At 49.1% G+C, this 12,680-nt stretch overlaps 1 protein-coding gene and 1 non-coding gene across 5 annotated transcripts in view; one reads left to right on the forward strand and one right to left on the reverse strand.

Moving 5' to 3' along the window:
- The first annotated feature begins 247 nt into the window (after window positions 1-247).
- The window catches only part of CTNNBIP1 (catenin beta interacting protein 1), a 46,522-nt gene continuing 34,089 nt past the window's right edge, over window positions 248-12,680 (forward strand). For 3 of the 4 annotated variants that reach the window (XM_043924602.1, XM_043924598.1, XM_043924600.1), the window contains exon 1: window positions 251-517. The gene's annotated coding sequence lies outside the window, so the exon portion shown is untranslated. Of the gene's footprint in view, window positions 518-12,680 lie in introns of all 4 variants that reach the window. The other variant, XM_043924599.1, reaches the window with a different exon arrangement.
- On the reverse strand, window positions 5,372-5,444 carry TRNAE-CUC. Its single transcript has one exon. It is a non-coding gene; the product is annotated as a tRNA-Glu (tRNA).

Raw genomic sequence — 12,680 nt, forward strand, 5'->3', positions numbered from 1 at the left:
CCCTACCGCAACCGGGTTCCACCCGCCCATGTCGTGGCTCCGCCCCAGGGCCACTTGCCCCGCCCACCTCCGAAGGGCCCAATGAGCTTGCCCGAGAGCTCCGCAGCACCCACCTTTCAGCTGAGAGCTCCGCCCCATTGGCCCATTTAACCAATGAGAGCCACTGAGAATTCCAGGCCACGCCCATTACATCGTCAGACCGCGCCCCTACGCCGGCCTTCTGCCATCCTCCACCCCGGGGCGTTGCCGTGACCGCGCCTCCGTCGCCCGCGCGGAGCCAGATGCCGCCCTCTCCGCCTGTCCCTCCCCCGGCGGCCTGGCGCCTCCTTCCCTCCGCGCCGCGGTGACTCACGGAGAGGGAGGCGGAGGCTGAGGCGGCCGCTCCCGCTGCTGCTGCTGCTGCCGCTGCCGCTGGTGCCGTCGCGGCTGCTCGGGCTGTGCGCGTCCCGGAACAGGCCGCCGCGCGCCGCTCTCGGACCCGCAGCCCCCGCCCGCCTGGCCGGGTCGGGCGGCCCAGGTAAGCGCAGAGGCCGGCCCGCACCCGCAGCGCCCGGGCCCGCGCCGCTCCGCGGCTCCGGGAGCAGCCAGCCCTTTGTCTCCCGGGGAGGGGCCGTGGACTGTGCCCCCGACCCGACTGGGACCCACCGGCCTGACCACCGGCACGGAGCCCTGGTTTGGGCCGGGTTTCCTGCCCGGCCTGGCCGCCGCTGCCTCCGGCCGCTCGCCGCCCCCGCCCCCGATCCCGCGGCAGACCACCATCCAGCCGTCCTCAACCTCTCCTCCCCCGGGGGTCGCCTCCACAGGTGTCCGAGCCATCCACTCTTGCTCACCCCACCGCGTCGGCGTGGTTGTCGCCGCCTATCCGCCTCAGGTCCCGCGCGTTCTTGTCTCTTTCCTCACCTGCACCCTGCTCTAGCATCCTGACTGACCCTCTGTAAAGAGCCCCCGGTATTTCCCCAAACTAAATGCTGCCAAGGTCTGGCCCCTGGGTCGCTCTTCCTCACTCTAGTCTGGCTGAACTGTCGTGTGCCCCGTGAGTGTTCCTGGAAGGGGCACGTTGTAGGCACATGTCTCGCCTGTATGGCGGGCATGTATCTGTGAACCTGCAGGATTGACCACGGGGAGCCCCAAACAGCACTTCTCGCCTTCTCCTCATCATCCCCACCCCAGCCACCTTCCGGTGCACCTGGTGACCAAGACACCTCGGTCTGGATACCCAGCCTCTTTTAGGCCCCACGTCTGCCTCTCTGGTGTGCAGAACGTGTCTCAACAGTCCCTGCTGTCAGGTTAGCCCCTGGGAAGGCCCAGGAGACCTGTGTTGGCTGCAAATCAAGAGTTTTACAAATAACGCGATGTGAGGCTTGCGTCACCTCCTGTCCGAGGATCAAGTATGCTAGCACTGTTAATTACTTTGTCTCCTGTCACTCACACAACTTAGGAAAGTGTGCCTGGCCGACTGCTGGGTAAATTGAGGCATGGGTGTGTGGCTAAGGGACCTGGAGGCAAGTCAGAGTTAGTCCTTAGTTTCTGACTCTTAGCTCCCTGCTGCAACTACTGGACTATAGTTCCTGGCTTTAGACTCTAAGTAATACTGATCTCTTGGGCCGGTAAAGTGTCCAGAGAGACCAAGATTCCCCTGGTTTAAAGCAGGAATTCGAATTATAAAGTGCCAGTGTGTCATTCATGGTTTCCTGGTGGAGTGAGTGGCCCTCGTATATACAAGTCGCCTCCCTGGGATGGAGATTAATCTATTCAGTTATGAGAGCTTCCTATGTGGTATTCCAGGCACTGTAGTCTGGAGACATAGCCCCTGCCCTCCTATAGCTGACATTCTTAAGAGAAAGGGGTAAATAAATTAGCGGACAAAGTAAGTTTAGTAGTGGTAAGTGCTGTGAAGGTGGGAAGAACCAGTTTGGTTTTTTTTTCCCCCAAGTGCAGTTAGAAATCATTTGAGGATTTAAGCAGAGAGGTGATAAAAGCTAAGTTTTGAAAGATCATGCTGGCCTCCATATGGAGATTGCGTTGTAAGGAGCAGGGATGATTGCCATCATCCCCACCCCAGCCACCTTTCTTTTTCTTGCACCTGGTAACCAAGACACCTAAGTCTGGATACCCAGCCTCTTTTAGACCCCACATGTCTGCCTCTCTGGTGTGCCAAACGTGTCTAAGCCGTCCCTGCTGTCAGGTTAGCAGGGACTAACCTGGCAGGTAGAGGCAAGGATGCTAGTTGGGAGACTGGCCATTGCAACTGCTGGGCAAAAGATGACGGTGGCTTGAACCAGGGTAGTGGTAGCAGAAGAGATGAAACCAGTCTGATCCCTCAAGGAGAGACTGAGAGCGAAACTTCAGGGAACACCGACTGAGACTTAGATGTCTGGCAGAGAATTTCTAGACCTGGCTATGCTCTGGTTTAGCTCAGCAAACCCTACTTAACACCTGTTGTGAGCCAGATGCTGTTCTAGACTCTAGAGATCCTGACGTGAACAGGGTGACTAGGTCTCCACATTCTCACAAGGTGCTCACAGATGGATCACCCCTTCCTGAAGGGAAGAGGGTTTGTAGGCTTAAAAACCATTTCAAGGAGGAGAGGGCAGCACGCACTGGACTTCATTCCCACATCCGGCTGCATTATTTAAATGAGAGCATGATTGCCCTCCCACTGCTGTACGATGTTCCCCAAAGAGGTTGTGACTGATCTCGAGGTGGGTGGGAGAACTGCTCAGTGGCCATGAACTTGAACCATTAATCGGAGTAAAACTTGGGTCTCCATGCCACTCCAAATCTGTGCTGTCAGAACAGGTTCCGAGCTAGAGGACCGTGAGGGTTATGTAGGCCAGGCCCCTCTTAAGGTTGGGCACCCCTATCCCCCAGAGACTGAGTAACTGTTGTTGTTTTTAATATTTATTGTTTAAAATTATTTGTTTAGCTGTGCCAGGTCTTTGTTGTGGCAGTCAGGATCTTGGATCTTCTTTGCTGCACATGGAATCTTTAGTTGCAGCATGCGAATTCTTAGTTGAGGCATGAGACCTCTTAGTTGCACCATGGGGGAACTAGTTCTTGACCAGGGGTTGAACCTGGACCCTCTGCATTGGGAGTGTGGAGTTTTAGCCTCTGGACCTAGTCCCCTGAGTAACTCTTTTGAAATCCCATACCAGTCTATATACTTGCTAATGGCACCTGTTACTTTCTACCTCTCTTTCAGCTTCATGTGCAGGTGCATAACCCTAAGTTTTCTGAGACCAGGGTTTCTATTGGACTCAGCTTTCCATCTCTCACAGTGTCTAGGTCCTGCCCCCAAAGTATACTCATCAAGTACTGGTTGACCTGCCTGGGTGTTTCACAGCACCTGAAACTAGAGCCCAGGAATGCTGACCTTATCTATTTTTTTTTTAATTTAAAAAGAAAAATGTGTTTATTTATTTATGGCTGTGCTAAGTCTTCGTTGCTGCTCTGGCCTTTTCTCTAGTTGCAGTGAGCGGGGCTGCTGTCTAGCTGTGGTGCTTAGGCTTCTATTCCAGTGGCTTTTCATGTTGCAGAGCACAGGTCTAGAGCACTGCCTCAATAGTAGGCGCACACGGGCTTTGTTGCTCTGCGGCAGGTGGGACCTTCCTGGATCAGGGATTGAACCTGGGTCTCCTGCATCGTCAGGTGGATTCTTTACCACTGAGTCACCAGGGAAGCCCTGTCCATGTCCTTTCATCAGTTTCCTCTTCATCCAGAGTCTAACACGGGGGTCAGCCCAGCAGTCTCCATGTCACCACGCTCACAGAGCAGGACAGCCCTTCCTTGACGGGTCGGCTCTCACTCCAGCCCTGCCTACAGGGAACAGCTGCTAAGGGTGCTAAGCAACTAGTTATTCGACACCCAGCAAATATGAAGCAGAGCTCTTAATCAGAGCCAGAGGTCTAAACACAGGACTAGTCCAAACACAGGACTAAACCTGAGTTTGGATCTTGGTTCTGCCATCATGAGCTTCATGACCTTCAGCAAGTAACTTAACTGCTCTGTGCCTCAGTTTCCCCATTGATAAAATATTAATACTTCCTTCATGGAGTTGTTGGGAAGATTAAATTAAGTAATACCTATTAGAGCTTTAGAACTACACTGAGCCCCTTGATAAGGGCTTGGTTGAAGCAGTAGCTGTTATTTCACCATTATTTATTTATCTACTTCTTATCTCCCATCAGAATTTAAGCTCTTTTAGGGCAGAGATTTTTGGGTTTTTTTGGTCTACTGTTAAAGTTTGTAGGCACTCAATAAACATTTCTTAAATTGAACGGCTTATTGAGCATCTACTATGTGCCAGGCACTGTTGTAGATGCTGGGGACTGAGCCAAGAACAAGATCACCAAGATGCATGAAATCCATGTTCTAGTGGGAGAGCCAGATGGTAAACAAGTACACATGTGAATAAAACAGGATGGCGAAAAGAGATGCAGGGTAAAAGAGAGCAGTGAGATGGAGAATGCCTGGGTCATAACTGTAGTGAGCTCTGAGGAGGTAACTTTGGTATTTTTTTAAAAATTATATTTTTATTTATTTATTTGGCTGTACTGCATCTTGGTCGCAGCATGCAGGATCTTTGGTTGTGGCATGCAAACTCTTAGTTGTGGCCTGTAGGATCTAGTTCCCTGACCAGCCGCCCTGCATTGGAAGCACAGAGTCTTAGCCACTGGATCATCAGGCAAGTCCCTAAGGAGATAATTTTGAGTGGAGACCTAGCTGATGGGCAGAGGGCAGCAGAGGCAACAAGCCCAAGGAAGCTGGAGTGGGCTGAGTGAAGAGCTGGTGGGAGTTAGATCTGTGGCCACGGTGAGGAGTTTGGATTTTACTCTTTAATTCTGAACAGGGGGACATCACTGCATGGGAACTTTTCCTGGGGGTCCATCCCAGGAGAGAGAGCCAGACACTACGAAGAGCAGTGAGCATGCTCTCCTTGCCCTGCTTTTGGAAGGCTTTCAGGTGTCTATTCTCATCAAGTTTCTCATGTCTCTGGCCTAGATAGCTGGGAGGCGTGGGAGCCATCAGCTAGGTTAACAAAGGTCCAGGTGTGTGTGTGTCTATGTGTCCTGCAGATTCCCTCAAGCCATCTTTTCCTTCTGAGTATGTAGGTAATGGGTAAACATTTCTTGAGTTGAGTGAATGAGCATCGCCAACTGTTAGCGTCTTGTCCTGTACAGTGGCATGTCCTATATTTTCTGCTTCTCTCTGCATCAGGGAAAGCTGCTTATGGTGGTCGTGACTCTGGTGTAAACTTGGAGTACTGCTGCTGCTCTTATGTGCATCAGGGACCCACACACACCTATTTGTCACAGTCTTTTTTTTTTTTTTTTTCTTTTGTGGCTGTGCCACGCAGCTTGTGGGATCTTAGTTCCCTGACCAGGGATTGAACCCAGGCCCTTGGCAATGAGAATGCAGAGTCCTAACCACTGGACCACCAGGAAATTCCATGTCACAGTGTCTTTGTTGGAAGTGTATCAAGATTGACTGGGCAGCTTTCCTCCCTCACACCATCCCCCACTTCTCTTCCAGTCTCTTGCTGAGTACCACCAGGCAACACTGTCACCTCTGAACACCTCCTGTTTGGTTATTTGATCTACAGTCCTGTACATCACTTGATCTAGGAGTACAGTGGTACCTAGAAAGCAGTCTTCAGCCTGGGCTGAGCAGAATTGAGAAGCTCAGCAGAGCTCTCAGAAATAGTGTTTCAAAGCCAGGAGTTCAGCTCACCAGGAATCCAGAGTTGGCCTCTGGAGACTGGGGGCAGTTGGCCAGCCTTTCAGATCCTTACTCAGGCATCCACTTGTCTGTCAGTGTCCGAGATGCCATCTGCTCTGCTAACCTTGAGAGGCCGACATGAGTCAGAAGGAATCAAATAGGACTTCTGTGTTGCAAGTCCCTCTCAGGGACCTGGTATATTTCATTGGCAGACTGAGACTTGCCTGTCAGTCACATGTCATCTGTGGCCTTGTAGAAACTAAACCTGGAGTGGGTGCCACCTTTTTCTCATGTAACTGGTTTTTTTTTTTTTATTATGAGAGTGATATGTACTCATTTAGAAAATGAGAAAATGAATGATAATGACATTTTATATACGTTTCCTCATTTAGTCCTCACTGTTAATTTCTGAGGTAAGTAGCATTATTACTGTTGTACACATTCAGAAGCTGAGGCCTGGAAAGGTTAGGTAAGTTGTCTGAGGTCACATGGGTCAGAAAACAGAGTCAAGACTCAAGCCCCAATTGATGGCACTCCTATGTGCGAGCTCTGGGCCTCCTATCAGATGCTGTGTTTCAGCAGAAATAACAGAGAAGAAAAAACATCTCCCTTAAGCCCAGCGTGGGTGACATTGTGGGGAGGCCAGAGTTAGCACACTGGAGGCTGCTGCAGAGTTTGAATCCTATGCCTTTTTCCCCCATTTCTTCTGACCTTGGGCAAGCTAATTAACCTCCGTTTGCCTTACTTTCCTCCATCGTAAATGGAGATAATGATACTCATAGCTCCCAGGGCCATTATGATGTTTGAGCCGAAGTGCTTTTGAACTTCTTTTATGAAAGGGCACGGAGCCCCGACTGCTGTTATACTAGGTTGTTAAAGGACTGATTATGCCCTGATCCTCCACAAAGCCTTTCAGGAGGAAGACAACAGTCCCTGGAGGGAAAGGTATCCTTCCATGATGGGTGTCGCTGGACCAAACATCGTTTTCCTCCTTCTGAAGTTTCTTGAGGGCTGAAGGTCATGAATGTTTCTCCATTTCTTGCTTTCTTATTTTAAAAAAATTTTTTATTTACTTAATTATTTTTGGCTGTGCTGCTGCTCGGGCTTTCTCTAGCTGTGGTAGCCGGGGGCTATTCTTTGCTGTGGTACACGAGCTTTTCATTGTGGTGGTTTCTCTTGTTGCTGAGCTCAGGCTCTAGGATGAGCAGGCTCAGTAGTTGCGGCTCACAGGTTCCAGAGCACGGGCTCAGTAGCTGTGGTACATGGGCTTAGTTGCACCAAGGCAAGTGGGATATTCCTGGGCCAGGGATTGGACTTGTGTCTTCTGCTGGCAGATTCTTAACCACTGGGCCACCAGGGAAGTCTTGTGTTTCTCCATTTCTCATGTCCATGTTGTACCGTAGATGCTTCTGTAAGCAGGTGTGTAAACTGTGACTCATAACAGGATGGAAGACTGCTGATGGCAGAGCAGAGAAGGGGTTTACAGGGCTTGGTTTCTGATCCCCACTGTGGTGTCTTTGTAATGTCAACCAGGAGCACCGAGATACCAAGACGTGATGACTTGTCTTCCACTGGTCCTTCTTTTCCTCCTTCCTTCTAATGGCTCCTTTTTCAATTAATAAATATTTACTAAACTTTTATTATGATCCAGGCCCCATGGCAGGCACTGGGAGTACTGTGGAGAACAGGGTAAAAATAGTTCTTATCATACAGAGCTTATTGTCTAGGGCCAAGAGGTTTATTATCTAGTTGGAGCCGTGTGAATAAAGCAAGAACGTGTTGGTGAGAGTGTCTTGAACTCTCAGGGGTAGTGGTGGGAGGCAGTCAGGACATAATTTCCAGATGTCCCCATCGGCCCCAAGGGCACCTGCCCTGGGCGGATGTTAAGGTGGAGGTTGTACTTGGCTGCCCAGAAGAGCACGGGAAGAGTTAGGAGATTAGAGCCCTTGCGTGTTGCAGTTGACAAAAGCTGCACTCGTGTGGGCATCTGCAGAAACAATTAGCACCTTGGCAGTCATGGTTAGTAAGAACTATGTTTCCTCTTAAAGCCTTAACCCTTTGTCACTTGGGTTCAAGTCAGGAGGAGTGATCACGGTGATGAGCTCTTTCCCGAGTTTTTGTTTTGAAGTGATACCATCAATCTGGTGCCTTTCTTTTCTTTTCTTTTTTTTTGCTGCACTGGGTCTTCATTGTTGAGTTCGGGCTTAGTTGCTCTGAAGCATGTGGGATCTTAGTTCCCCAACCAGGGATTGAACCCACGTCCCCTACATTGCCAGGCAGAGTCTCAACCACTGGCCAACCTGGGAAGTCCTCAGTGCCTCTTCTTGTGAAAAGTCCATCAGACCTTGGCTCTCCAGAATCGCTCCCTGCCTGCCAGGCCTCCCTCTGCCAACTTTGGAACACAGGTTTATGGCAGCAGGTGGACTGTGGGGCTGGCTGCATCGGTGCTCTCGGCGTGAAGCCAGGGACATCTGTGTCTATGCACCTCACTGAGGGCCAGTATATGTAGAGTGGGGTAGAGGAGGGTTGTTCTTCCCCAAGTCTGCCCAGCCCCAGGCCTCGTGTTCCCTCCAAAGAGCCCAGTCAAGGGAGGCCTGGCAGGTCCTAGAAAAGTACCCTGTGTTCGTCTACTCACCCTCGGGCAGGAGCTGGAGTAGAGAGGACTCAAGGCTGGCAGAGGCGCCTGCACACATTCAGAGAGCGAGGAAGGCGCCAGGATGGGGCTGCGCTCCTGGGCGATGTTCATTCCCCCAGCCCCCTCGGTGTCACCAACCAGCTGCCCCTTCAGTCTGGAGGGCCTCAGAGCCATCCAGCATCTGAGCAGGAGGAAATGACCGGCCTGGCCAGGAGACCAGGCCACTCTGTGCCCCCGGACTTGTTCACGTGTGGTCAGAGCCCATGGTGACGCCAGTTCAGCTGGGAGAATGTGACCCACTTCTATCTCTCCTCCCACATGGAGAGCTGGGTGGGAGGCTTTGGGAAACCAGTTCCAATTAAGGCTTTTTCAGGCCTGAGTATCTCCTGAGTATCCAGCCCACATGTTTCCTGCTGCTGGAATCCTGTGGTTCGTGTCCCTGAACTGAATAACAACTCCCAAACAGATGAAGTTACCACCTTCGCGTTCTTCAATTCTGGCTTCTGCAAGCTGGTGGGGGGCTGTGTGTGTGTGGGGGGTGCTTCCTTCAGGGGTCAGGTCCCTTTTGGATTCAGACACCTTTCACAGTGTGGGCCCCACCCTTTTTCTTCCTGCTAAATCACCAGGGGAACCGGGGGCTCAGTTTCCAAGGAGATGGGTTAGCCTTAACCTCCCTGCCCAGACCAAGGCCTCCCAACCCCCTGCCCCAGGCAACCCTGGCTTCTGACAGATTCATCCTGACCCTTGTCCTTGCAGAATGTTCTTCTGCTACAGGAATGTGAACTAAAATGGGTTTTGGACCCTCTAGGTTTCTTCCATTCTCTCCAGGGAGAGGGTATTTGAATGATTTTCCATTTAAAATTTTGTGTTTCTCATGCAGAAGGGAGTAGGGGATGGAGGAATGTGTTTTAAATACACAGAACCATAGGTGCTGTCAACATGATCCGGAGATTTTAAAGACGAGGTGATAGTTCTGAGCCCCTGATCCAGTCTTACTAAGGAAGGAACAGAAGGCGATAGAGAAATCGCCATGCTCAGGCCCACTAGGCTATGACCTCAGACCTGTGGGAGCACCGTTCCTGAGCATGTGCTCCATGGCCAGTTGCCGAAGTGGCATGAAGAAGGGGTGCTGGTAATTTGTAGGGGGAACAGGGTGGGGCCTACAGGCTAGTAAGCTGGCTTGAGGTGGTAGTGGGGTTTCTCCAGGGCCCCGGCTCTACTTGCCTGAAGATTACAGTGGGACATGGTGGAGCAGAGTCCTTCATCCCTCCCTGGCGGAAGCTGTCCGCCGCCACCTGAGAAACGGTACATGCCCATCACTTAACCCCTGCTCTGAGTGCTGGCTGTCCACCCTGGCTTCCTGTCTCCAAGGAAGAGAAAGGGGTCTCACAGCCTGTGAGCAGTGGTGGTGGCAGAGCTTAAATGCTCAACATCAGCCATGGCACTGGGCCACCTGGGGGGAGATCTTTTGTTTATTCTCCTTTTCTGATCCTGTTTCACCTCCTTAAAAAGAACACCTTTTTTTTTTGTTTTTTTTTTTTTGAGTAGGTAATATATACATAGTACAGAACTCAAAAGGCTAATTGGTGAAAGAGATGCCTCGAAAAAGATGTCTGTTAGTGGCTGTCTTTTTCATCTTAACAAGAGGCTCCTACATGTACAAGTGCGTAAGGTACACATTGGCCGCACACATGCCTGGCTTGCCCTGTTTTTTTTTCCCCACACTGTAATACTCACCTTATCTTTTTCATTTCACACTAAACATTGGAACCCAGCATTCCATTCCACTATCATCACCATTGCTTTCGTCTGGCTAATAACTCTTTACTTCCTGTGTGCTGGGTATCGTTAAAAGTGCTTTACTTATGTTGACACATTTATTTTTCACAACAACTCTATGAACTAAATGCTGTTATTCTCCACAGTTTGCAGGTGAGTAAACTGAGGTGCAGAGAGGTTAAGTTACTGCCTGAGGTCATTTACAACTACCTCACTCCTTTTAATGGTTCCCTGCCATTCTTTTGATTGCTTATACTTTAACTTTTTTCAGTGTCCCCTGTTGCCGAGTATTTAAGTTTTCTGTCGTCGTTTATTCATTTTGGCTGTACCATGTGACTTGCAGGATCTCAGTCCGCAGGTATAATGGGCCACAGCAGTGAAACTGCATAATCTCAACCCCTACAGCACCGCAAAACTCCCTATCTTTTATTACTATTAAAAAGAAATGCTCTTCTACATATATCTTTCTGCTTTTATATAAGTGTATCTGTAGGATAAATTCCTACAGTCTGTTAGAGCAAAGGGTTGTGTTATTGTTTAGTCGCTAAGCCGTGTCCGACTCTTTTGGGACCCCATGGACTGTAGACCACCAGGCTCCTCTGTCCATGGGATTGTCCATGCAGAATACTGGAGTGGGTAGCCATTCCTTTCTCCAGGGGATCTTCCCAATTCAGGGATGGAACCCGTGTCTCCTGCACTGGCAGGCAGATTCTTACTACTGAGCCACATGGGAAGCCCCAGAGCAAAGGGTACATCTGTTTAACTTGTTACTTTGCCAAGTTGGCCTCCATGGTAACATTTTATATGCCCACCCAAATTATGCAGAAATAGCTCTTTCTTCCATGCTTTGTTGCTAATCTGATAGGAAGGAAGTGGTATATCATTATAATTTAAATTTAATTTCTTGATGAGGAAATAGAGTATCATTTCAGATCTTTAAGAGCAATCTGTTATGTTGTTGCCCATTATTTCTTGTGTTGGCAGTCTTTTTCTTCTTGATCTGTAGGCGTTCTTTATATATTACAGCAGTTTGTCCTATGGCTGTGACATATGTCACATGTATTTCCACAGTCTGTCACTGTGCTTTTGATTATATTGTTTTTTCTATGCAGAGAGTTTTTATTTTTATGTAATCAGATTTTAAAATCTTTAATCTTATAACTTCTAGGTTTCATTTTGTGTTATTTCCTTCTACTGTTTTCTTTTAGTCTACTTACTCTCTCTTTTGTACATTTAAAACTTTGCTCTGTAACAGAGTGATCCACAAATCCGGCATCACCAGACATGGGGCAGATTGGCATTGTGTGCCTCCAGTGGGACGTGGGCAACATCAGCTACAGTTGTTTCTTGCCAAAATGTCTATCTTTACTCCAGTTCTAAGGAAAACTGGACAAAGAGACAATGGTCCTTGATTTTTAAAAATTGTTAACATCATGATAGACAAAGAAAAGCTGGTGAACATTCTAGGCTAAGGGAGAGGAATGAGCATGGGAACCAAGGGAAGGTGAGATCTTCGATTGGATTCTAGATTAAAAACTGGCCCAGGCCAAAGTGAGGGGTGTGGTTGGGAGAGGTGGATGTGGGCCATACATCAGAGAACACCACTGGGTCAGTAGTAAATTACTTGAGTTGGGGAAATGGTATTGGAGCAGCATCAGAGCATGACCTTAGGAGGTGAGTGGTGAGATGTTTAGCAGAGTATCTGATATCTGCAACTTGCTTGCTTTATTTTTTAACTTTATTTATTTAATTTATTTGGCTGTACCAGGTCTCAGTGGTAGCACTTGGAGTCTTGGGTCTTCCTTGTGGCATGTGGTATCTTTAGCTGTGGCGTGTGAAATTCTTAGTTGCCGCATGTGGGATCTAGTTCCCTGACCAGGGATCAAACCTGGGCCCCCTGCATTGGGAGTGTGGAGTCTTGGCCACTGGATCACCAGGGAAGTTCCTTTCCCCTTCTTTTATGGCATGCACAGTCCTTGATTTCCATTTCTTGTAGGAACTTCTTTTGGGGGGTGAGTTATTAATTTTGACCTTGGAAATCTTATGACTTATCTGTCTGGCAGACTCACATGACTTTTCTAGATGCAGAACAAGTGTGCATTGGTGCCTGTAGTTTTTGTTCTGTTTTTAACATTATGTCATATGCTCCGAGTAAACCTGTGAGGAACTTTAGGTCTCTGAGACTTGAAGTCTTAATCCTCAGGAATACCATCCAACTAACTTGTAGTATAATGAAACTCTCTGTCTCCCTAACCTCCAGAGAAGCTTTTTCTCTCAGTTGAGAGTTTTTGCAAGAGGTCAGGTTGTGCTTGCGTTCTGTGGGCATGGGCTTGTGAAAGGCTCCTGGGTTTCGTTTCATGAAATATGACAGTCTTGGGTGAGTAGCTGGCCTGTAAAACCAGGAGTCTTTTTGCCCGGGGAAACACTCACAGGCCAGTTTTGCTAGAAGCTTCTTCCCCTTCTCTGCAACTTGGTGACTAATGGTTTCATGGCTTTGGGAATGGAGGATGTCATTACAAATGGCTAATGGGGACTTGGCTTCTGAACT

Source organism: Cervus elaphus, chromosome 14 (assembly GCF_910594005.1).
Source record: "Cervus elaphus chromosome 14, mCerEla1.1, whole genome shotgun sequence".
NCBI lineage: Eukaryota > Metazoa > Chordata > Mammalia > Artiodactyla > Cervidae > Cervus > Cervus elaphus.